The 23,855-nt window shown below is 40.0% G+C and overlaps 2 pseudogenes; both read left to right on the forward strand.

The window, feature by feature from the left end:
- Window positions 1–7,331: 7,331 nt before the first annotated feature.
- Window positions 7,332–8,243, forward strand: LOC148723521 (small subunit ribosomal RNA; annotated as a pseudogene; the record flags this gene model as incomplete).
- Window positions 8,244–21,910: 13,667 nt separating this feature from the next.
- Window positions 21,911–22,799, forward strand: LOC148723522 (small subunit ribosomal RNA; annotated as a pseudogene; the record flags this gene model as incomplete).
- Window positions 22,800–23,855: the final 1,056 nt, after the last annotated feature.

Genomic DNA, 23,855 nt, shown 5'->3' on the forward strand with positions numbered 1-23,855 from the left:
TAATGGTTTGAACTAATCACTGGTACCTCACCGACTGACTTGTTGACTAACTTACTGAACGACTAGTAATGGTTGACTAACTGAGTGGTTAGCAAACTGCTCACTGAGTGGCTGAGGGACAGACTGAGTGACAGACTTGCTAGTACTTGATGGGCTGACAAACTGTTACATTATCTGGCTGACCCATAGGTGATTGGCTTAGTGACTAGTTCACCAATTGGTTGAGTGAATTACTGGTATCCAACTGTGTATCTCAATGGTTGACTGGGTTGCGGACCCATTAATGAATGCACGGCTTAGTGACTATCTGACTTACTGACAAGTAACCAGCTTACTGATTGGTTTACCACCTTGCTAATTGACTGGTCACGGACTTAATAAGCGACTTGTGACTGACTAGCTAACAAAATTGTGACTGGTTGACTGGCTGACTGACTGGTCGACCTCGTCAGTAGTACCTTACCAAATGACTGACTAGTTGACTGACTCATTGGTTCCTGACGCCTATGTCATTGGATGACTTATGGGTTGACTGACTTGCTTACCGACTTGTGACAGAGTGGCTGGGTGAGTGGCTGGTGGACTGACTGGATGACTGAATGGTTGAATGACTAAGTGGTACTTGACTGGTTATCGGACTGGTTAACCAACTTACCGAATGACTCGCGACTGCGTCGCCTTTTCCGTCGTAACTTATCAGATGACTGGCTGGTTTACTCACTCGTTGTCTGAATGTTTGAGTGAACCAGTCCACCTTAACTGGTTAACTGACTGGTCAACTGATTTGCTGGCCGACTTGTGATTGAGTGGCTAATTGACAGCTGATTGACGGCCTGACTGGCCGATTGACCAGTTTACTCTCTGAAGGGGTGACTGTTAAAGTGATATTTGTCTGGTTAATTGACCTGCTGAGCGATTCGTTACTGAGTGGCTAATTGAATGGTTACTGACTGGCTGACGGCTTGGTTGTCTGACTGGCTAAATAAAGGGTTGACTGCCCTAATCGTACCTGAATGGCTATGTGACTAGTTAACTGACTTAGTTACCGACTGGTGACTGCGTGGCTAATTGAGTGCTGATTAACTGGCTGACTGAGAGGTTGACAAGCTGAATGGTATTTGCCAGCTATCTAACTAGTTAACTAAGTTGCTCACCGAGTGGTGACCTGGAGGCTATTTTAGTATTGTTTGTCTCGCTTGTCGACTGACTGGGTGACTGACTGGGTCCCTGACTTAGTGGTACTTGAGTGATTATTTACTTATTTGCTCAGCTAATGGTTTACTGATTCACTGGTACCTAACTGGGTATGTGACTGGTTAACTGACTTGCTGACTGACCGGTGACTGCCTCTTCCATTGACTGGTGACTGACTGGCTGGTTGACTGACTGGATGACTAAATGGTTGACTGACTCAGTGATACTTGACTGGCTAACTGACCTTTTAACTGAGTTGCTGACTCACTACTGACTGGCTGGCCTACCTACTGGTCACTTACTGGCTGGATGACTTATTGTATGACTGAATGCTTGATTGACTCAGTTGCACCACACTGACTATCGGGGTAGTTAATTGACTTGCTGACCATCAATTGGGCCGTCTTTCTTCAGTCAGCATGTCAGTCACCAGCCCATTAATTAACAATTCACCAATCGGTGAGGAAGTCACTTAACTACTCCGCTAATTAGTAAAGTGCAACTGACTTAGTCGAGCTTTCAGTCATACAACAAGTCAACCAGGCAGTAAGTGACCAGTAGATAGGCCAATCAGTCACCAGTCCGTGAGCAACTCAGCTAACAGGTCAGATAGCCAGTGAAGTACCAGTGAGTCAGTCAACTATTTAGTCATCCAGTCGGTAAACCAGCCAGTCAGTCACGAGTCAGTGGGTGAATTAGTCACTGATCGGTCAGCATGTCAGTTTACCAATCAGATACCCAGTCAAGTAGCCGTGAATCAGTGACCCATTAGCTGTGCAAACTAGTTAACCAAGCAAGTTGCATACCAAGTACTTTTACGTCAGTCAAACAGTCAGTCACCCAGTCAATCAACAAGCGAGACAGTCAACACTAAAATAGCCTCCAAGTCACCACAAGATGAGGAGCTCAGTTAACTGGCTAGATACCAGTCACTCAGTACTCGATTGGCCTGGCAGTCACTAGTCGGTAAGAAAGTCAGTTGACCAGTCACATAGCCAGTCAGGTACCATTGGGGTACTCAGCCTTTCAGACAACTTTGCAATCAGCCAGTCAGTCACCATTCAATTAGCCACAGAGTAACGAATCGCTCAGCAGGTCAGTTAACCAGAGAAATATCACTCAAAGAGTCACCCATTCCGATAGCCAATTAGTCAAATTGCCAGTCAGGCCATCAGTCACCCGTCAATTAGCCATTCAATCACAAGTCGGCCAGCAAATCAGTTAACTAGTCAGATAACCATTTAAGTAGGACTGGGTTACTCAAACATTCAGACAGCGAGTCAGTAAACCAGCCAGTGAGCTGGTCAGTCACGACTCAAAATACGACGCAGTCGCCAGTCGCTTGGCAAGGCGGTTGACCAGTCCGGTAGCCAGTCAAGTACCACGTCAATCATTCAGTCATCCAGTCAGTCCACCAGCCACTCACCCAGCCTTTCAGTCGCCAGTCGGTATGAAGGTCAGTCAACCCATCAGTCGACCAATCAGAGAGGCCTCAGGAGCCAATGTGTCAGTCAACTAGTCAGTCTACTGGTCAGGTACCACCGACGAGGTCGGCCAGTCAGTCAGCCAGTAACCCAGTCACCACTTTGTTTATATTTTTTATTTGTTTATTATTAAGTCAGTCACCAGTCAATTAGCAAGGTGGTAAACCAATTGGTTAGCTGGTCACTTGTCATCAAGTTGGATAGTCATTTAGCCGTGCATTCATTAATGGGTCGGCAGCCCAGTCAACCAGTAAGATACACAGTTGGATACCAGTAATTCGCTCAACCACTCAGTGAACTGGTCACTAAGCCAGTCAATCACCTATGGGTCAGCCAGGTAGCGTAAGAGTTTGTCAGATGGTCAAGTACTAGCAAGTCTGTCACTCAGTCGGTCACCCGGTCACTTAGTGTGCAAGTCAGTAACCACTCAGTTAGTCAGTCCATTTCCAGTCGCTCAAAAAGATAGTCAACAAGTCAGTGACACGGTCAGGTACTAGTGATTAGGTCAACCAATTAGACGGAAAGACAGTATTTACCCACTAATAAGTCTGTCAGCAAGCCAATCACCCAGCCAGTCAAACAGTCATTCAACCAGTCAGTTAAACAGTCGCTCAAACCAGAAAGTCAGCGAGTTAAGTACCAATAAATGAGTCAGCAAGGATGTCAAAATCTCAGGATTCCCGTTAAGTCAGTCACTCGCCAGTCAATAATCTTGAAGTCGTTAAGTCAGTCATTCAGTTAGGAACCCAGTTAGTCAGCCGTTCAGGGAGCGGTAGCTAGGTCAACCGGTTGGTCAGCAGATCAAGTACCGCTGAGTTAGTCGACCAGTCGGTCACCACGTCACCAATCACTCATTTAAGAAGTCAGTTAACTGGTGAGTCAACAGTTCGTCAGAAATTTAGTTAACCAGTCAGCCAACCACATAGGCAACCAGTTAATAGGCTGGTCAGCTAGTAGTGGGTCATTCAACCAATTAACCAGTCAGTTACCAGTTAATTACCCAATCGTCTTCCAGTCAGTGCGTCCGTCAACAAGTCAGATCGCTATTCGGCTACCAGTGATTTATTCAATCAGTCTGTCACCAGTTAAAGGCTCGGGAACCTTTAACTCAGTCAGTCAGTTAGACATACAGTATCCCGCTCAGGTATCAACCAGTTAGTTCACAAGTCCGTCACCAGTTCGTCGGTAGTCGGTCACCATGTCGGTCGACGAGTCGAAGGGCTAGTGAGGCACAAGCGAGTCACTCAACCAGTCAGTCAGCCGGTTAGGTATCAGTTAGTTAGTTCACCCGTCAATCAGTTAGTAACCATTAACTCAATCAGTCGGACAACCACTCACTTAACCAGTCACTTGAGCAGTTAGATAAAAAATCAGTTAGCCAGTTAGTCAGCCGTTGGGGTACAAGTAAGTAAGCAAGTTAACAATCAGCCAGTTAACCATCAGTCAATAACCAGTCAGTTACCACTCGGTTAACATCGCACTCAGGCAGCAAGTCAGTTAACCTGTACGAAAGCCAGTCAAGTACCACCAGCCAGTCATCCACTCAGTCCACCAGGCACTCAGCCAGTTAGTCACTAGTCGATCAGCAAGTCAGGTAACTGGTCAGATAGCCAGTCAAGTGCCACTTAGTCAGCCGACCATTCAGTCACTCACTCAGTCAACCTGCCAGTCACCATCTCAATCACCATTCAGCTAAGCACTTGGTCGCAAGTCGATCAGCAACTCAGGTAAGTAATCAGACAGCCAGTTAAGTACCATTGAGTCATGCAGTCAGTCCACAAGACACAGCCAGTTAGTCACCAGGTTAGTCGGTTAGTCACTCAGTCAGCCGTCGGTCAGCAAGTTAGTTAACCGGTTAGATAGCCAAGCAAATACCAGTGAGTCATTCAAGCATTCAGTTATTCACTGAGTCAACCAGCCAGTCAGCATCTCAATCACCATTCAACTAGGCACTTAGTCACAAGTCGGTCACCAAGTTAGTTAACAAGTCAGATAGCAAGTCAAGTTCCACTGAGCGAGTCAACCATTCATTAACCGAGTCAGTCAACCAGCCAGTCGGCCAGTAAGTCAGCACTCTATTATTCGCGACCAATTGGGGAGGAAGTCGACTAACCAGACAGATAGCCAGTCAAGTACCATTGAGTAAATCACTTTTAATCAGCCACTCAGTCAATGAGTCACTTAATCATCAGTCCACTAGCCGATCAGTCACCAGTTGTTCAGCAAGTCAGTTAACCAGTCAAATATCCAGTCCAATACCAATAAATCCGTCAACCTTTCAGTCGGCCAGACAGTCGATCAGGCAGTCATCCAGTTAGTCAGCATTCAATAAGCTATTCCCTCACCAGTCGACTCGCAGGTCAGACAACCAGTCAGATAGCCAGCCAAGTACCACTTGGTCAGACAACTTCTTAGTCAGTCGGCCAGTCAGCCAACAAGTCAGTCACTAGTCAATTAGCCACTCATTCACCAGTCGGTCAGCAATTAAGTTAGCCTGTCAAGTGCCAATGGTTCAGTCAACCTTTTCTTTAGCCGGTCAGTCAACAAACCAGTCACCAGTCAATTACCCTCAGTCACCAGTTGGTAACCCGGTCACTTACCCAGTCAGATGGCCAGTGAAGTACCATTGAGCAGTCAACGTTTTAGTCATCTAGGCAGTCAACAAGGCAATTAGACACTCATTCACGAACCTGTCACGAAGTTGGGTAACGAGTCACAGCCAGTCAGCTTCAACACACTGATTCAACCAATCAGTCAGAGAGTCACTCGTCACTCAGCAACCGGTAGGTAGTCAGCCAGTGTGATACCAGCTAGTATGTCAACCAGTCAGTCAGCCAGTTAGTCACCTTTGGTTTGCCAGTCAATTACCTGTCGGACAACAACTTAGTTAAAAACAGTCAACCAGTCGGTCAGGCAGTCTATAAGGAAACAATAAAATGTGGTTGATACTTGATTTTTCCTTGGGAATTTGGCCAGAGAGTGAAATGGGTCAAGTCTTGCTCAGTTCACGCTGAAAACACGGTTATGCAAAAGGTATCCGCAAACCACCCAAAGGCAGTTTATTTTACTAGATTGCATTGAAATCTGTAAGAAAATACTAAAATTTGCTTAATACCCGGTTTTCCTGCAAAACTTGGTTAGAGGGTGAAAAGGGTCAAGTCTTGCTCAACTCACGCTGAAAGCATGGTTTTGCAAAATTTATCTGCAAAGAAGCCAAATGCAATCTTTTTTACTACATTGCAGCGAAATCTAAGAGAAAACGCCAAAATCTGGTTGACCCGATCTTTCCTGCAAAATTTGGCCAGAGAGTGATATGTGCCAAGTTTTGCTCAGCTGTGGCTCAAACCACGGTTTTATGATAAAGTATCTACGAACAAGCTAAATCCAACTGTTTTCATCAGATTGTATTAAAATTTATAAGGAAACACTAAAATTTGAATGAATGTGGTTTATACTTTATGTTTCCTGGGATATTTAGCCAGAGAGTGAAATGGGTCAAGTCTTGCTGAACTCACTCTGACAACAGGCGTTTGCAAAAAGTATCTGCAAATAACCAAAAAGTAATTTGCTTGACTAGATTGCATTGAACTCTGTAAGAAACCACTAAAATTTCCTTCATACCTGGTGTTTCCTGCAAATTTGGCCAAAGAGTGAAATGGGTGAAGTCTTGCTCAACTCACTCTGAAAATACGCTCTTGCAAAAAGTATTAGCAAACAACCCAAAAGCACTTTTTTTTTAGTAGATTGCATTGAAATCTGTAACAAAACACAAAAATTTGATTAAAACCCGGTGTTACCTGCAAAGGTTGGCCAGACAGTAAAATAAGTCAAGACTTGCTCATCCCACCCCGAAAACACGGTTTTGCAAAAAGTATCTGCAAAGAAGCCAAAAGAATTTTTTTGATTAGATTGCATCGAAATCTGAAGGAGAACGCTAAGATTTGGATGATACCCGATCTCTCCAGCAACATTTAGACAGAGAGTAAAGACTTGTTAAGTCTTTCTCAACTCAAGCTGAAAAGACACTTTTCCACAATGTATCCACGAACATGCCAAATCCAATTTTTTTGACCAGATTGTAATGACATCTATAAGAAAAAACTATAATTTAGTTTAAACACGATATTTCCTGCGAAATATGGCCACAGTGAGAAATGGGTAAAGTCTTGTTCAACTAGGGCTAAGAACTCGGATTTGCAAAAGGTATCTGCAAACTTGCCAAAACCAATTGTTTTCAATAGATCATTACAAAACATGTAAGAAAACACTAACATTAGGGTTTAGCGTTAGGGTCAGGGTTAGGGTTAGGAATATGGATGGCATTTTCCTACATGCTACCTTCAGAGTCTAACCGGGTTCTGTTGGGGCAGCATGCCAGGAAATGCCACGGGGTAGTTGTCCGCGGAAAAGACGTGGCTACATAGAGTTTTGTCTGCGTTGGGAAAAATAAGAGAGAAGGCCCGATGGCTCAGCGACCTTTGATGGGGACGCCTTGACGGGGGAGCAACGAGCCAAGGCGCGATCTTTTGGTGGCCTTTCGCTATCTGAGCGTTCGAAAGAACGGAGGGTGCGGCATCGTCCGTTGGTGAGAGAGGCTTGTGGCCGGAGATTGAGTTGTTTTATTGGCGACTGACTCCGATATGGGATAGCTACCTTGTGTATCCTGCCAGTAGTCATATGCTTGTCTCAAAGATTAAGCCATGCATGTCTAAGTATAAGCACTAGTACTGTGAAACTTCGAATGGCTCATTAAATTAGTTATCGTTTATTTGATTGTACCGTTACTACTTGGATAGCCGTAGTAATTCTAGAGGTTACAGTTGCGAAAAGTCCCGACTGTCTTCGGAAGGGATGTATTTATTAGAGTAAAAACCAAAGCAGATTTTTCCCGGTGTTGTGGTAAATCATAGTAACTAATCGAATCGCACGGTCTTTGCGCTGGCGATGTTTTATTCAAATATCTATCCCATCAACTGTCGATGGTAAGGTAGTGACTTACCGTGGTTGCAACGGGTGACGAAGAAATAGGGTTCGATTCCGGAGAGGGAGCCTGAGAAACGGCTACCACATCCAAGGAAGGCAGCAGGCGCGCAGATTACCCAATCTTGACTCAGGGAGGTAGTGACACGATATAACAATACAAGGCTTTGGAAGTCTTGTAATTGGAATGAGTATAACCTAGATCCTTTAAACAGGAGGGTAAGTCTGTTCGAGGGTAAGTCCATTGGAGGGTAAGTCTGTTGCCAGAAACCGCGGTAGATCCAGCTTCAATAGCGTACATTAAAGTTGTTGTAGTTGAGAAGCCCCTAATTGGATCTTGGGATAGTCCGGCCGGTCTGCCCCAAGGTAGGTTACTAGCCAAGCGTTTTTTCCTCGCAGAGACTGGGTGTGCTCTTACCCGACTTTGCTCGGGATCTGGGACGTTTACTTTGAAAAAATGAGAGTGTTCAAAGCAAGGCAGTGCGGGAATACGTAAGCATGGAATAATGGAATAGGACTTTGGTTCTAAAAGGACGTAAAGACAGCAGAGTGACAATAACTCTCAAAAAAGAAACAACAACTTTGAATTTAAATTTACAAGACATGTTTCGACATCAAAAGATACAAACTCTCAACATCGAAAGATAACATGAACTTCCCTAAGGTTGATAACTGGTTGATTTCATGTACAAATGAAAACGTGTGGCGGACGTTGTATTCACGCGGGACATGTGGCTCTAGAGGATTTCTCAAAGGATTTTAGATAAATTGTAAATGTAGGTACCTATTGAAGATATTATGGGTCAAAAAGGAGGTGTTTCATTAGGCTGCCGAGCCTTGTGCATTTTAGGTAGCCCATAAAACCTGGCTGGTTGAGAACCAGTTGGATAGATTCTCTCACACGTATCTTTTTCTAAGTGGCCCTTATTTTTATGCGCTCTTAAATAACGTTGTAATTTACCCTCCCTTTGTAATGTAGGATCATTATCATTAACCTTAAACTTAGAAGTTTCTCTGATAATGGAAAAAATACTTTCTTCGTAGGCTTTCCTGTCCATGAATACCAAGTTATTTCGTTTGTCAGGCTTCAGTATTACAATGTCCTTGTTCCTCCTCAAATCCTTTAGTATCCTACATTTCTTTAAGTCCGCTGCAGAAGGTTGGTGGGAAGAAACGTACGAATGGGCAAGATGAGTAAGGTCTGCGAACATTTTCCCTTTAGCTATCTGTCGAGTGGATTTCTGACCATGGTGCGATTAATCAGCTCAAAACAAGAGAAGATATCCGTTTTGCTAATGTTAGGAGGACAGATAGAGTGTAAAGGACCATATTTAAGTATTTCCAATTGTTCGGACGTGAGATTGTGCGACGAGAGGTTGGTGACTGTCTCCGTTGAAGCAAACGGTAGAACCACGTTTAGCGTTAAACTTTCTAAGTTTCTTCTCGTGAGTGGCGATAACACGTTCCACAGCCTTCTTTACATTATAATTAATAGTTCCATGGAGGATGTATCCATCGATGTTGCTGACAATGCCATTTGATATGCACCGCTAATCTGTCTCTTACTATGGTTAACTTACAGAGTTCCTTTCTTCGTTTGGCGATAGCACTTCTTAATAGGCGTTTTCGAATAGCATGTACATCATGTCTACTTATGTTAGGCAGTTGAAAACAGATGAACATCGGAAACACATTGAAGGATAAACAGTTTTTAAGAAAATTCAAATCCAACTCAGCTTTGCTTACTTCGATAGAGGTTTCTCAAAACTTGGCATATTTACAAGCACCTGCAATCATCAAGGGCTTGTCTTGACTCTTGTGATACTGAATCCTTCACGATCTTAGATTCTGCCGCTTCAAAATACCAAATTAAGATAAAAGAGGCATTGCATATTAAGGGGAAAAAACCCATCCTTAATAAGCAATTGAAAAACCTAGAATTGTCTCTTTCCTTTTAATTATGTTGTTCCTTGGTCTTCTAATCTATTTTTATTATTACTATATTTATTTATTTATTTTTTGATCTAGTCAAGCGCGTGCTAATTACATTTTTCGCGTTTTTACATTCAAATGTAACGTAAGCCCGGACACGTAGTGTGTAACGTCCCTTAATTTATATTCAAATGTACAACAGTTAAATGCTCATTTGCAACTGAAGATGACATGAGAATGTCATGACATGTCTTGTAAATTTAAATTCAAAGATGTTGTTTCTTTTTTGAGAGTTATTGTCACTCTGCTGTCTTTACGTCCTTTTAGAACCAAAGTCCTATTCCATTATTCCAGGCTTAGGTATTCACGCACCGGCTTGCTTTGAACACTCTAATTTTTTCAAAGTAAACGTCCCAGATCCCGAACACACTCAGGTAAGAGCACACCCAGTCTCTGCGATGAGGAAAAGCTCGGCCAGTGACGTACCTTAGGGCAGACCGGCCGGGCTATCCCGAGATCCAATTAGGGGCTTTTTAACTGCAACAACCTTAATATACGCTATTGAAGTTGGAATTACCGCAGTTTCTGGCAACAATCTTACCCTCCAATGGATGCTCGTTAAAGGAATTAGGTTGTACTCATTCCAATTACAAGACTTGCAAAAGCCTTGTATTGTTATATCTTGTCACTACCTCCCTGAGTAAGGATTGGGTAATCTGCGCGCCTGCTGCCTTCCTTGGATGTGGTAGCCGTTTCTCAGGCTCCCTCTCCGGAATCGAACCCTAATTCTTCGTCACCCGTTGCAACCATGGTAAGTCACTACATTACCATCGACAGTTGATGGGATATATATTTGAATAAATCATCGGCAGCGCATAAGCCGTGCGATTCCATTAGTTACTATGACTCACCACAACACCGGCCAAAATCTGCATTGGTTTTTATTCTAATAAATACATCCCTTCCGAAGACAGTCGGGACTTTTCGCAACTGTAACCTCTACAATTATTACGGTTATCCAAGTAGTAAGGGTACAATCAAAAAAACGATAACTGATTTCATGAGCCATTCGAAGTTTGAGAGTACTAGTGCTTATACTTAGACATGCCTTCTCTCTTAATTTGCCCAGCGTAGACAGAACTCTATGTATGCCACGTCTTTTCCGCGTACAACTACCCCGTGCCATCTCCTGACATGCTGCCCCAACAGAACCCGGGTTGACTCTAAAGGTAGCATGTAGGAAAATGCTATCCATATTCCTAACCTTAACCCTGACCCCAACTTTAATTTATACCGATCCCTAATCCTAAAAGTTATCAAATTAACCCTAACTGTAATTTTATTATTAACCATCATCGTAATTTAACCCTAATCCTAACCTAACTGTTAAAAGTTATCCTAAAAGTTATGCCTAAAAGTTATAAAATTTAACCCTAACTGTAGTTTTATTCCTAACCCTCATCCTAATTTAACCCTAACCCCAACCTAACCGGAGTTAGTTTCATGTGTTAATGTCGTTACCCACAATGTTAATTAGGTTACCCTTCATGTTAATTAGCTTCCCTAATGTTAATGTCGTTACCTTCGATGTTAATATGGTTACCTTCGATGTTAATGTCGTTACCTTCGATGTTAATGTCGTTACCTTCGATGTTAATGTGGTTACCTAGGTTAATGTCGTTACCTTAAATGTTAATGTGGTTACCTTAAATGTTAATGTGGTTACCTTAGTGTTAATGTGGTTACCTTGGGTGTCTTTCTTTGCCTGTAGAGCGTAGACGTTTTAACAGAATGTCATGAAACTTACACACGATAGTCATTGGCTAACTATCTGTCTGGTGATTAAGTTACTAAAGATTTCATTGGGCAGTTTTAGAGTTGGAAGGCTTATATCTACTTGGGAGGAGGGGCTAATGAAGAACAAGTTCTTCTTATCAAACAACAACGTAATATATATCGTTAGAAAGGTCTTGACAAGAGGAACATTTTGGTGCATTTAAAACCCTTCAATGCGCAGGCCTTGGACTTTGCCTAGGACTAAGACTATGATTGTGACTAGCACTCTTATTATGACAATGATTATGACTGGCTAGGAAGACTACTATTACTAATACTAGGACGATGGATTTGACTATGTCCAAGAGTAACGCCATGGACATGGCTAATGTCATAGTCATAGTCCTCCTAATCTTAGTCAGAGTGCTAGTCATAGTCAGACAGTCATAGTCATAGTCATAGTTTTCGTCATGGCTATGACTTTGATAGTGACTATGACCATACTATGGGTTTTAACTATGGCTAAGACTATGACTAGGACTGATACTAGGACGATAGATATGACTATAACAAAGAGTAAGGCCCTAGTCATAGTCATACTCATAGTCATATTCCTAGTCATAGACATAGTCATAGTTTTTGACATGGCTATGACTTTGATAATGACTATGACCGTACTGTGGTTGTGACTATGGCTATGACTATGACTATAACTGATACTACGACTTTAGATATGACTATGGCTAAGAGTAAGGCCCTAGTCATAGGCATAGTCCTAGTCCTAGTCCTAGTCCTAGTCCTAGTCCTAGCCCTAGTCAAAGTCAAAGTCATACTGATAGTCATAGTAATAGTAATAGTCATAGTCATAGCCATAGTCCTAGTCATAGTCAGACATAGTGATAGTCATAGTCATAGTTTGTGACATGGCTATGACTGATAATGACTATGGCTGTCACTATGGCTATCACTATAACTATACCTAATACTACGACTATAGATATGACTATGGCTAGGAGTAAGGCCATAGTCATAGTCCTAGTCATAGTCCTAGTCATAGTCCTAGTCATAGTCAGACATAGTCATAGTCATAGTTTTTGTCATGGCTATGACTGTGATAATGACTATGACGATACTATGGTTGTGACTACGGCTATGACTATGAGTATTACTGATACTATGACTATAGATATGACTATGGCTAAGAGTAAGGCCCTAGTCATAGACATAGTCCTAGTCCTATTCCTAGTCAAAGTCATAGTGTTAGTCATAGTAACAGTAATAGTCATAGCCATAGTCCTAGTCATAGTCAGACATAGTCATAGTCATAGTCATAATTTTTGACATGGCTAAGACTTTCAAAATGACCATGAACATACTATGGTTGTGACTATGGCTATGACTATGAGTATACCTGATACTATTACTATAGATATGACTATGCCTATGAGTAAGGCCATAGTCATAGTCATAGTCCTAGTCCTAGCCATAGTTATAGTCATAGCCATAGTCCTCGTCACAGTGAGACATAGTCATAGTTTTTGTCATGGCTAAGACTTTGATAACGACTATGACGATACTATGGTTGTGACTCCTAGTATCAGTCATAGTCATAGTCTTAGCCATAGTCACAACCATAGTATGCTCATAGTCATTATCAAAGTCATAGCCATGACCTAGTATTAGTAATAGTAATCCTCCTAGCCAGTCATAATCATTGTTATAATAAGAGTGCTAGTTATAGTACTTCCCATGAAAGCACACCATTTGGTGTCCGCCATCTTGGATTTTTTGGCCGAGGTGTACTACATAAAAATTCACAGGTATCTAGTTCCATGCCATGTATATATGTCATAGAAATTGCAAGTCAAGAGCGTCAGAGATTCGGTAGTTATAGCAGTTTTCATGAGATCACCCTATTTGGTGTCCGCCATCTTGGATTTTCTGGCCAAGGGGTAGCATGGCCATTTTGCTTCAACTTTGTCAAAGTCTGGACACGTGGTATTTTCTTCTAGTAACTTGAAACCTCTAGGCATGACAGAACAGTCCTTTGCCTCTCTTCTCATATTCCTATATTATGAAAGTGATGTTGATTGACATCTGTCAATTAGGGTTGACTTCTGTCAATATAGGCGAAAATTCAGTTTTCAAAATTTTCATAAGAACTCACATCATTAAACATTTCATTTATTGATCTATTTAATACGGGTAGTATTAAGTCCAGTGAATGTTTTTTCAATATCTTACAAATTTTCAAAGGTGTATGAGTAAGGCGAAAATGTCATAATTGTGAGATGGACAGGCGATCTTCAAAGAACTGTAATTCCATTTTGTGTGAATGAAATAAATTCATATTTAGTATGGCACTAGGTATTTACCTTAGGTGACACTCTAGTAAATTGAAAGTCAAGCGCATGGCAGGTTGGGGAGTTAGAGCAGTTTTCATGAGAGCACCCTATTTGGTGTCCGCCATCTTGGATTTTTAGGCCAAGGGGTAGCATGGCCATTTTGCTTCAACTTTGTCAAAGTCTGGACTCGTGGTATTTTCTTCTATTAACTTGAAACTTCTAGGTATGACAGAACAATCCTTTGCCTCTCTTCTCATATTCCTATATTATGAAAGTGATGTTGATTGACATCTTTCAATTAGGGTTGACTTCTGTCAATATAGGCGAAAATTCAATTTTCAAAATTTTCATAAAAACTCACATCATTCAAAATTTCATTTTATGATCTATTTAATACTGGTAGTATTAAGAGCAGTCAATGTTTTTTAAATTTGTTAAAAATTTTCAAAGGTCTATGAGTAAGGCGAAAATGTCATAATTGTGAGATGGACAGGCGATCTTCAAAGAACTGTAACTCCATTTTCTGTGAATGAAATAAGTTTATATTTGATATGTGACTAGTTCGTTAGCGTATGTAGTGCTCTAGTAAATTGCAAGTCAAGAGCATAACAGATTGAGGAGTTAGAGCAGTTTCCATGAGAGCACCCCATTTGGTGTCCGCCATCTTGGATTTTCTGGCCAAGGGATAGCATGGCCATTTTGCTTCAACTTTGTCAAAGTCTGGACACATGGTATTTTCTTCTATTAACTTGAAACTTCTCGGCATGACAGAACAGTCCTTTGCCTCTCTTCTCATATTCCTATATTATGAAAGTGATGTTGATTGACATCTGTCAATTAGGGTTGACTTCTGTCAATATAGGCGAAAATTCAATTTTCAAAATTTTCATAAAAACTCACATCATTCAAAATTTCATTTTATGATCTATTTAATACTGGTAGTATTAAGAGCAGTCAATGTTTTTTAAATTTGTTAAAAATTTTCAAAGGTCTATGAGTAAGGCGAAAATGTCATAATTGTGAGATGGACAGGCGATCTTCAAAGAACTGTAACTCCATTTTCTGTGAATGAAATAAGTTTATATTTGATATGTGACTAGTTCGTTAGCTTATGTAGTGCTCCAGTAAATTGCAAGTCAAGAGCATAACAGATTGAGGAGTTAGAGCAGTTTCCATGAGAGCACCCCATTTGGTGTCCGCCATCTTGGATTTTCTGGCCAAGGGATAGCATGGCCATTTTGCTTCAACTTTGTCAAAGTCTGGACACATGGTATTTTCTTCTATTAACTTGAAACCTCTAGGCATGACAGAACAGTCCTTTGCCTCTCTTCTCATATTCCTATATTATGAAAGTGATGTTGATTGACATCTGTCAATTAGGGTTGACTTCTGTCAATATAGGCGAAAATTCAATTTTCAAAATTTTCATAAAAACTCACATCATTAAAAATTTCATTTATTGATCTATTTAATACTGGTAGTATTAAGAGCAGTCAATGTTTTTTAAATTTGTTAAAAATTTTCAAAGGTCTATGAGTAAGGCGAAAATGTTATAATTGTGAGATGGACAGCCGATCTTCAAAGAACTGTAACTCCATTTTCTGTGAATGAAATAAGTTTATATTTGATATGTGACTAGTTCGTTAGCTTATGTAGTGCTCTAGTAAATTGCAAGTCAAGAGCATAACAGATTGAGGAGTTAGAGCAGTTTCCATGAGAGCACCCCATTTGGTGTCCGCCATCTTGGATTTTTTGGCCAAGGGGTAGCATGGACATTTTGGTCAAATTTTTAAATTTCCCTGAAACTCCCGCTATAGGTTCATTCATCACCAAAACGAGTCTGTAGTGCATTAAATGTGGTTCTGGAGCCTTAAGACCAGTTATTCTTACTTAGACCCCTTAGCCCATCTTACACCTTTTACTTGTCGATCTTTCAACCAGCATATCTCTCTTGATTCGGCATTTAACTACCTGAAACGTCACAGGTATCTAGTTCCATGCCATGTCTAGATTTCATAGAAATTGCAAGTCAAGAGCGCCAGAGATTCGGTAGTTATAGCAGTTTTCATGAGATCACCCCATTTGGTGTCCGCCATCTTGGATTTTCGTGCCAAGGGGTAGCATGGCCATTTTGCTTCAACTTTGTCAAAGTCTGGACACGTGGTGTTTTCTTCTATTAACTTAAAACTTCTAGGCATGACAGAACAGTCCTTTGCCTCTCTTTTCATATTCCTATATTATGAAAGTGATGTTGATTGACATCTGTCAATTAGGGTTGACTTCTGTCAATATAAGCTAACATTCAAATTTGAAAGTTTTCATAAAAAATCACATCATTCAAAACGTCATCTTACGATCTATTTAACACTGGTAATTTTAAGTGCAGTCAATGTTTTTTCAATTTGTTAAAAATTTTCAAAAGTCTATGAGTAAGGCGAAAATGTCATAATTGTGAGATGGACAGGCGATCTTCAAGGAACTGTAACTCCATTTTCTCTAATTGAAATAAATTCATATTTAGTATGGGACTAGTTCTTTACCTTATATAGCACTATAGTAAATTGCAAGTCAAGAGCATTGCAGGTTGGGGAGTTAGAGCAGTTCCCATGAGAGCACCCCATTTAATGTCCGCCATCTTGGATTTTTTGGCCAAGGGGTAGCATGGACATTTTTGTCAAATTTTTAAATTTCCCTGAAACTCCCGCTATAGGTTCATTCATCTCCAAAACGAGTCTGTAGTGCATTAAATGTGGTTCTGAAGACTTAAGACCAGTTATTCTCACCTAGACCCCTTAGCACATCTTACACTTTTTACTTGTCAATCTTTCAACCAGCATATTTCTCTTGATTCGGCATTTAACTACCTAAAACGTCACAGGTATCTATTTCCATGGCATGTCTACATGTCATAGAAATTGCAAGGCAAAAGCGCCAGAGATTCGGTAGTTATAGCCGTTTTCATGAGATCACCCCATTTCGTGTCCGCCATCTTGGATTTTCTGGCCAAGGGGGTAGCATGGCCATTTTGCTTCAAGTTTGTCAAAGTCTGGACACGTGGTGTTTTCTTGTATTAACTTGAAACTTCTAGGCATGACAGAACAGTTCTTTGTCTCTCTTCTCATATTCCTATATTATGAAAGTAATGTTGATTAACATCTGTCAATTAGGGTTGACTTCTGTCAATATAGGCTAAAATTCAAATTTGAAAGTTTTCATAAAAAATCACATCAGTCAAAACGTCATTTTACGATCTATTTAACACTGGTAATTTTAAGTGCAGTCAATGTTTTTTCAATTTCTTAAAAATTTTCAAAGGTCTATGAATAAGGCGAAAATGTCATAATTGTGCGATGGACAGGCGATCTTCAAGGAACTGTAACTCCATTTTCTGGGAATGAAATAAATTCATGTTTAGTATGGGACTAGTTCTTTACCTTATGTAGCACTCTAGTAAATTGCAAGTCAAGAGCATGGCAGGTTGGGGAGTGAAAGCAGTTCTCATGAGAGCACCCCATTTGGTGTCCGCCATCTTGGATTTTTTGGCCAAGGGGTAGCATGGACATTTTGGTCTAATTTTTAAAATTCCCTGAAACTCCCGGTATAGGTTCATTCATCTCCAAAACGAGTCTGTAGTGCATTAAATGTGGTTCTGACGCCTTAAGACCAGTTATTCTCACTTAGACCCCTTAGCCCATCTTACACCTTTTACTTGTCAATCTTTCAACAACTATATCTCTCTTGATTTGACATTTAACTGCTTAAAACTTCATAGGTATCTAGTTCCATGCCATTTCTATACGTCATGGAAAGTACAAGTCAAGAGCGCCAGAGATTCGGTAGTTATAGCAGTTTTCATGAGAGCACCCTATTTGGTATCCGCCATCTTGGATTTTCTGGCCAAGGGGTAGCATGGCCATTTTGCTTCAACTTTGTCAAAGTCTGGACTCGTGGTATTTTCTTCTATTAACTTGAAACCTGTAGGCGTGATAGAACAGTCTTTTGTCTCTCTTCTCATATTCCTATATTATGAAAGTGATGTTGATTGACATCTGTCAATTAGGTTTGACTTCTGTCAATATAGGCGAAAATTCAATTTTAAAAATTTTCATAAGAACTCACATCATTCAAAACGTCATTTTATGATCTATTTAATACTGGTAGTATTAAGAGCAGTCAATGTTTTTTAAATTTGTTAAAAATTTTCAAAGGTCTATGAGTAAGGCGAAAATGTCATAATTGTGCGATGGACAGGCGATCTTCAAAGAATTGTAACTCCATTGTCTGTGAATGAAATAAATTCATATTTGATATGGGACTAGTTCGTGACCTTTTGTAGCACTCCAGTAAATTGCAAGTCAAGAGTATAACAGGTTGAGGAATTAGAGCAGTTCCCATGAGGGCATCCCATTTGGTGTCCGCCATCTTGGATTTTTTGGCAAAGGGGTAGCATGGCCATTTTGGTCAAAATTTTAAATTTCTTTGAAACTCCTGCTATACGCTCAATGATCCCCAACAACAACTTCTAGCGTTCTTGGAGTGGTCTCCAGACCTTAAGAGTGAGTTTTTCTCACTTTTACCCCTTAGCCCATTTTTGATGTTTTGCTTGTCAATCTTCAAACTAACGTAACTCCATCGTCTCTTGAAGAAATATATTTATAGTGGGTGTGTGACTATTTCTATACCTCTTGTAGTACTCTCATAAATTGCAAGTGAAGAACATCACAGGTTGAGGAGTTAGAGCAGTACCCATGAGGGCATCCTATTTCATGTCCGCCATCTTGGATTTTTTGGCCAAGGGGTAGCATTCATTCATTCTACTGTAACTCAATAACCTTACTGTTGAACAAGTTCAAACCTACAGGCTTAAGAGATAACACATTTGTCTTTCTTATGGCGTTCTTAATTTATGCAAATTATGTTGATTGCTACCTGTCAATTTAGGCTGATTTCTGTCAATCACAGCAAATATTTAGTTTTAAAATTTGAAACAAAATTTAACATGGTGGATAACGTCGGTTTATGTTCTATTTTATGCTGGTCAAATAAGGTACAGTTAATGTTGTGTTAGTTTTTTAGAATTTTTCAAACGTCAGGAGTTAGGCTCAAATAGCGTAATCGTGAAATGGACAGGCACACATTAAATATACTGTTACTCAAAAGTCCTCATTGTTCCGGCCTTCAAACTTAGCAGGCATTAAGTACGGAAACTGTTCCATTGTATGTGTAAGTATTAGCTGAATGGATAGAAACGCTTAAGATTTATGGCGTGTAAAAGAAGACGAAAAAGGTTGGAAAAATCAATCCCTTTTTTTAAATTTTAATCAAAAGTACTTTCAATTGTAATGGCATTGGTGTAAGTTTAACGAAAAACCGATAAAAAGTGAATTTTTTACGAATTTTTAAAGATAAAAAACATAGGTCCGCATAGCGTACATAAGAGACTCGTGTTACAAGAAAATTCATAAAAAAATCTCACATCAACCCTTTTCTACACCAATTACAGCAAACCATTTTTAAGGAAATGGACAGTCATGTGTATTCATTTGGTGTCAATTTCGTTTGATTTTTAAGGTTTCTTAGCCCTGCAAAAACAGACTCAAAAAACCCCTTTTTTCGAGCGTTTTTGGTCTCCAGCGCATGCGCAGTAATTATTTCAATACTTTTGAATACATCAAGTTGCAGTCCTTAAGACGATCTTTCCAACGATGTATAACTTGTCTACATTCAATGAGATGGTGCTTAAAAAAACGCGAAAAGCCCTTAAGCCCCAACCCTCACTTTTCTCAAAATATGCAAATTTGACGAAAAAGAGCTAAAAAAGCCAAAATATTAATTGAAATGACTTGAAACTTGGTGCACGTAATAGAAAGTATTCCATAAATATCCTCTGAAAATCTCAGCTCTCAACTCCCAAGAATAAAGGTTTTAGCAGTTTTGCGATCTAGCCCTAGTTTCAAGGTTGAGTTTTGTGTCAAGCCTTGTGTAGGCTATTCACCTATACAAAGGTTTTTTTGCTTTACGTCAGAATTCTAAAATTAGAGGGAATGGACGTTAGTTAAAATTACTGAATAGGGAATGGTGCAAACTATGTACACACCAAATTTGGGCTTCTTTGAGATATTTTTAGCCTGATTCTCCAGAGATGTTAATGTCGTTACCCAAAATTTAGCCCTAACTGCGATAATTTCTACACTTTTCAATCAAATGATATGAAACCTTGTATAAATATAGTAAGTAACCATTTCTACATATACGTGAAAGTGTGGCTTCTTTACTTAAAACCTAATTTTTTTATGAATTTTTTTTGGCAACAGGGCTAGTGGGTAACTACCTGAACCTTTCAAGCTCTTAGCGTCTCCAGCACATGTGGATTCAAACCTTTAGAGAATATAAATACACCAATGTGTTTCTCTTACTTAGATCTTTATTATGGTATATAAGTTGTCGTAGTTTAATAAAATGTTGGCAAAATAATTGGACATTTGTCCTGATCTTCACGTCTCATTTTCTGAAAGTTGAAAGATAAATATTAATAAAATGAAAAATATTTAATGAAATCACAAGAAATTCAAGTGATATCAACCATATGAAATTGGCTATATTGTGTATAAATTTCATGTCTTAATCTTCTATTTTGGGGAAGTTATAAGCTTCAGAAAAAAAGGTAACCATTTTGTTAATGAGGATTTGGGGATGGAAGGAAGGTTGCATATGTAATGATGAAAGTGGGGGAAAACATGTAAATCGTTTTTAAAATTAGAGGGAATGCGGAGGGAATAGTACAATTCGCGGGGGAATCATGAAAAACATTGGTATACTTTATTTTATTGAAAGGGAATGAATTTTAGTCTCTTTCCCGTTCAATGATAATGTCGTTACCTTCCTAACTTTGTGAACCTATATCTTCCTAAATTTCAAATGGAATAGTATGTTATTAAGTCAATACAAAGACAAATGTCCCTACTTTATCTGTATCAAATTTCAAGTTCTAAAAATAAAACTGAAATTTTTTATGAATTTTTTTTTTTAACCCTCCCGAAGGTAACGACATTAACATCGGATGGTGTCTAATCAGGGTGTTTTCTTACATGTTTTGTAATGATCTATTGAAAACAATTGGTTTTGGGAAGTTTGCAAATCCGAGTTCTTAGCCTGAGTTAAACAAGACTTAACCCATTTTTCACTGTGGCCATATTTCGCAGGAAACATCGTGTTTAAACTAAATTCTAGTTTTTTCTTATAGATTTCATTCCAATCTGGTAAAAAAAAATTGGATTTGGCTTGTTCGTAGATACATTGTGGAAAACTGTCTTTTCAGCTTGAGTTGAGCAAGACTTGGCAAATTTTTACTCTCTGTCCAAATGTTGCTGAAAAGATCGGGTATCACTTAAATTTTAGCGTTGTCTTTCAGATTTCGATGCAATCTAGTCAAAAAAATTGTTTTGGCTTTACAGATAATTTTTGCAAAACCGTGTTTTTGGCGGAGATGAGCAATTCTTGACTTATTTCACTGTCTGGCCAAGTTTTGCAGGAAACACCGGGTGTTAAGCGAATTTTTGTGTTTTGTTACAGATTTCAATGCAATCTAGTAAAAAAAGTGCTTCTGGGTTGTTTGCAAATACTTTTTGCAAAACCGTGTTTTCAGAGTGAGTTGAGCCATTCAGCCATTTAGTGCTTTACTGCGAAGGATCGTGCGCATATACATAACTTTAAGGATAACTTTTAACCGTTAGGTTAAGGTTAGGGTTATATTACGATGAGGGTTAGGAATAAAATTACAGTTAGGGTTAATTTGATAACTTTTAGGCATAGGGATAGGTATAAATTAAAGTTGGGGTTAGGGCTAGGGTTAGGAATATGGATAGCATTTTCCTACATGCTACCTTTAGAGTCTAACCCGGTTCTGTTGGGGCAGCATGTCAGGAGATGGCACGGGGTAGTTGTACGCGGAAAGGATGTGGCATACATAGAGTTTTGTCTGCGCTGGGCAAATTAACAGAGAAGGCCCGATCGCTCGGCGACCTTTGATGGGGCTGCCTTGACGGGGGACCAACGGGCCAAGGCGCGATAATTTGGTGGCCTTTCACTGGCTGAACGTTGGAAAGAACGGAGGGTGCGGCATCGTCCGCTAGTGGGAGAGTCTTGTGGCCGGAGTTTGAGTTGCTTTATTGGCGACTGACTCCGATATCGGATAGCTACCTTGTTGATCCTGCCAGTAGTCATATGCTTGTCTCAAAGATTAAGCCATGCATGTCTAAGTATAAGCACTAGTATTGTGAAACTTCGAATGGCTCATTAAATCAGTTATCGTTTATTTGATTGTACCCTTACTACTTGGATAACCGTAATAATTGTAGAGGTTACAGTTGCGAAAAGTCCCGACTGTCTTCGGAAGGGATGTATTTATTAGAGTAAAAACCAATGCAGATTTTGCCCGGTTTTGTGGTGAGTCATAGTAACTAATCGAATCGCACGGCCTTTGCGCTGGCGATGTTTTATTCAAATATCTATCCCATCAACTGTCGATGGTAAGGTAGTGACTTACCATGGTTGCAAGAGGTGACGAAAAATTAGGGTTCCACTCCGGAGAGGGAGCCAGAGAAACGGCAACCACATCCAAGGAAGGCAGTAGGCGCGCAGATTACCCAATCCTGACTTAGGGAGGTAGTGACAAGTTATAACAATACAAGGATTTTGTAAGTCTTGTAATTGGAATGAGTACAACCTAAGTCCTTTAACGAGGATCCATTGGAGGGTAAGTCTGTTGCCAGAAACCGCGGTAATTCCAACTTCAATAGCGTATATTAAGATTGTTCAGTTATAAAGCCCCTAATTGGATCTCGGGATAGCCCGGCCGGTCTGCCCTAAGGTACGTTACTGGCCGAGCTTTTCCTCATCGCAGAGACTGGGTGTGCTCTTACCTGACTGTGTTCGGGATCTGGGATGTTTACTTTGAAAAAATTAGAGTGTTCAAAGCAAGCCGGTGCGTGAATACGTAAGCATGGAATAATGGAATAGGACTTTGGTTCTAAAAGGACGTAAAGACAGCAGAGTCACAATAACTCTCAAAAAACAAACAACAACTTTGAATTTAAATTTACAAGACATGTCATGACATTCTCATGTCATCTTCAGTTGCAAATGAGCATTTAACTGTTGCACATTTGAATATAAATTAAGGGACGTTACACACTACGTGTCCGGGCTTACGTTACATTTGAAAGTAGAAACGCGAAAAATGTAATTAGCACGCGCTTGACTAGATCAAAATATAAATATATAAATATAGTAATAGTAAAAATAGATTAGAAGACCAAGGAACAACGTAATTAAAAGGAAAGAGACAATTCTAGGTTTATCAATTGCTGTTTAAGGATGGGTTTTTCCCACTTAAAATGCAATGCCTCTTTGATCTTAATTTGGTATTTTGAAGCGGAAGAATCTAAGATCGTGAAAGATTCAGTATCACAAGAGTCAAGACAGGCCCTTGATGATTGCAGGTGCTTGTAAATATGCGAAGGTTTGAGAATACTTCTATCGAAGTAAGCAAAGCTGAGTTGGATTTGAATTTTCTTAAAAACTGTTTATCCTTCAATGTGTTTCCGATGTTCATCTGTTTTCAACTGCCTAACATAAGTAGACATGATGTACATGCTATTCGAAAACGGCTATTAAGAAGTGCTATCGCCAAACGAAGAAAGGAACTCTGTAAGTTAACCATAGTAAGAGACAGATTAGCGGTGCATATCAATGGCATTGTGAGCAACATCGATGGATACATCCTCCATGGAACTATTAAATATAATGTAAAGAATGCTGTGAAACGTGTTATCGCCACTCACGAGAAGAAACTTAAAAAGTTTAACGCTAAACGTGGTTCTACCGTTTGCTTCAACGGAGACAGTCACCAACCTCTCGTCGCACAATCTCACGTCCGAACAATTGGAAATACACACTCTATCTGTCCTCTATCTGTCCTCTATCTGTCTCCTGCACACTCTATCTCTCCTCCTAACATTAGCAAAACGGATGTTTTCTCTTGTTTGGAGTTGATTAATCGCACCATGGTCAGAAATCTACTCGACAGAGAGCTAAAAGGAAAACTGCTCGCAGACCTTTCTCATCTTGCCCATTCGTACGTTTC

The sequence above is a fragment of the Stylophora pistillata genome, chromosome 9, assembly GCF_964205215.1.
Source record: "Stylophora pistillata chromosome 9, jaStyPist1.2, whole genome shotgun sequence".
NCBI lineage: Eukaryota > Metazoa > Cnidaria > Anthozoa > Scleractinia > Pocilloporidae > Stylophora > Stylophora pistillata.